The sequence below is a fragment of the Phyllobates terribilis genome, unplaced genomic scaffold (assembly GCF_046119375.1).
Source record: "Phyllobates terribilis strain yellow unplaced genomic scaffold, ASM4611937v1 Scaffold_4__5_contigs__length_816908805, whole genome shotgun sequence".
Classification (NCBI taxonomy): domain Eukaryota; kingdom Metazoa; phylum Chordata; class Amphibia; order Anura; family Dendrobatidae; genus Phyllobates; species Phyllobates terribilis.
Window position 1 is genome coordinate 164585169 of NW_027362764.1, and position 2526 is coordinate 164587694.

The window sequence follows — 2526 nt, forward strand, 5'->3', positions numbered from 1 at the left end:
TAAACTCCCAAACTAGTTACTATGGCAAAACTCAAACTAGTTACTATGGAAACTGCCAAACTAGTTACTTTGGAAACTGCCAAACTAGTTACTATGGAAACTGCCAAACTAGTTACTTTGGAAACTGCCAAACTAGTTTCTATGGAAACTGCCAAACTAGTTATTCCGTAAACTCAGAAACTAGTTTCTATGGAAACACCCAAACTAGTTACTATGGCAACTGCCTAACTAGTTATTCTCTAACTCCCAAACTAGTTACTATGGAAACTCCCAAACTATAGTTTCTATGGAAACTGCCAAACTAGTTATTTCAGAAACTCCCAAACTAGTTACTATGGCAACACCCAAACTAGTTACTATGGCAACTGCCTAACTAGTTATTCTCTAAACTCCCAAACTAGTTTCTATGGAAACTGCCAAGCTAGTTATTTTGGAAACTACCAAACTAGTTATTCCGTAAACTCCCAAACTAGTTACTATGGAAACTGCCAAACTAGTTATTCCAAAAACTGCCAAACTAGTTAATATGGAAACCCCCAAACTAGTTTCTGTGGAAACTGCCAAACTAGTTACCATGGAAACTGCCAAACTAGTTATTCCAGAAACTCCCAAGCTAGTTACTATGGAAACTGCTAAACTAGTTACTATGGAAACTGCCAAACTAATTACTATGGAAACTGCCATACTAGTTACTATGGAAACTGCCAAACTAGTTACTATGGAAACTGCCAAGCTAGTTACTATGGAAACTGTCATACTAGTTATGACAGTAAGGGTAGGTTGACACCAACATATAAAAAAGTCCTTCAAAGTTTCATCCAGAAAAGTGGTATGATTTTTTTCTCACTTGTCAGCCGTATACAATCCGTTTTTTACTCAGCAGTTATTAATCATTTACAGGAACATTTACAGTTTCCTATGTTACAGGACTGCAATGTATCCATAAAAATGTATTTATTTTTTTTATTTCTTTTACTCACTTATATAGCGCCATTAATTCCACAGCGCTTTACATTCATTATCATCACTGTCCCCACTGGGGCTCACAATCTAAGTTCCCTATCAGTATGTATCTGGGGTTTTTTTTGCGCACCCATAGACTTGAATGGCTGAGTCTGATCCAATTTACCGAAGGTACTAGTGCATACTGCAACTATTTTCACATACAGATTTTGTCAGTGAAATCATCGCTCCTCTGTACTGCCCCATTGAATAACATTGGTCCATCCGTTTTCTTCACAGACAGCACTGGGACTGAAAATACTGTCATGTGCACGAGCCCTAATTCATACTAGTTATTACAGAAACTACTAAACTAGTTATTACAGAGACTCACAACTTGTTATTCTAACAATTACCAAACCAGTTATTCCAAAAATTCCCAAACTAGTTATTCTGGAAATTCTCAAACTAGTTTATACAGAAGCTACCAGACTAGTTATTCCCGAAACTCCCAAACTAGTTATTCCCGAAACTCCCAAACTAGTTTTTATGGAAACTCCAATACTAGTTATTACAGCACCTTGGGAAAACCATAATGGAAAAATACTATTAAATATCATAGTACAACATGAGCCGTGCAACATTAGGAAAACAAAGAGTATGTTTAAACAAATGTATGCAGATAAGTGTTCTGTACATGTATGTATGCATATAATATGTACAAACACAACATCTATAGTTCTCATCATGATAAAAAGAAGGTTCGGGGAGATTTGCCATCATCCACAAATCCTAATCCTGAGGCTCTGAGCATGAAAACTTTAGCCGGAGTGAGGGGAGTGGTCCCCTGAAGAGGATGGCCGGTGGGAGGTTGATGTAGGGGGTCTAATTACCTCTGGATGGCTCATGACTATGCTGGATTGTCTCATCCATTCTTCATTCCCATAAATCTGGATTCTTTTGCTGGTCACTCTGGGATATTCACTGCTGATATCTATCAACTTTCATTTTCTATATGGGCGGTCACTGAGAGGAAAACATCATGTAATGCAGCTTTTGCTTCAAGTGCTTGAAGCAGTAAAGGAATGTTGATGCCTTTGGTTTGGATGTGTGATACATGAATTATTGAGTTCAGGGACTTACCTGGTATCCTGTCGCACTGCTGCCTTACTGCATCTGCTTACATGGGACTGCCTGTGGTGCAATGACTCTGTGACTACAATCTACTCTCTTTGGTTATGTACTGTGGCTTTTAGATGATGCAATTAATGCATTATTCCCAAATATTTGATGTGAAAGCTGTATTTTTACCTAATTGGAGTAACATTAATTATTAACAACTTTTTGTTTTACTTTTAGAGATACATGTATAATTTCTAGGCAGTATACAAATATAGCAGGAGATAGATAGATAGATTACAGATAGATAGAGTACAGATAGATAGATGATAGACTGTAAGCCCGCAAGGGCAGGGTCCTCTTCTCTCTGTACCAGTCTATCATTGTTAGTTTGTTTACTGTAAGTGATATCTGTATTTCGTATATAACACTTTATGTACAGCACCATGGAATCAATGGCGCTAT

The 2526-nt window shown here is 37.4% G+C and overlaps 1 long non-coding RNA gene across 1 annotated transcript in view; it reads right to left on the reverse strand.

The window, feature by feature from the left end:
- Positions 1-2009, reverse strand: part of LOC141264273 (uncharacterized) — a 32573-nt gene extending 30564 nt beyond the window's left edge. The window contains exon 1 of the long non-coding RNA XR_012319869.1: positions 1836-2009. This is a non-coding gene — a long non-coding RNA (uncharacterized lncRNA). The remainder of the gene's footprint in view (positions 1-1835) is intronic.
- Between the last annotated feature and the right edge of the window lie 517 nt (positions 2010-2526).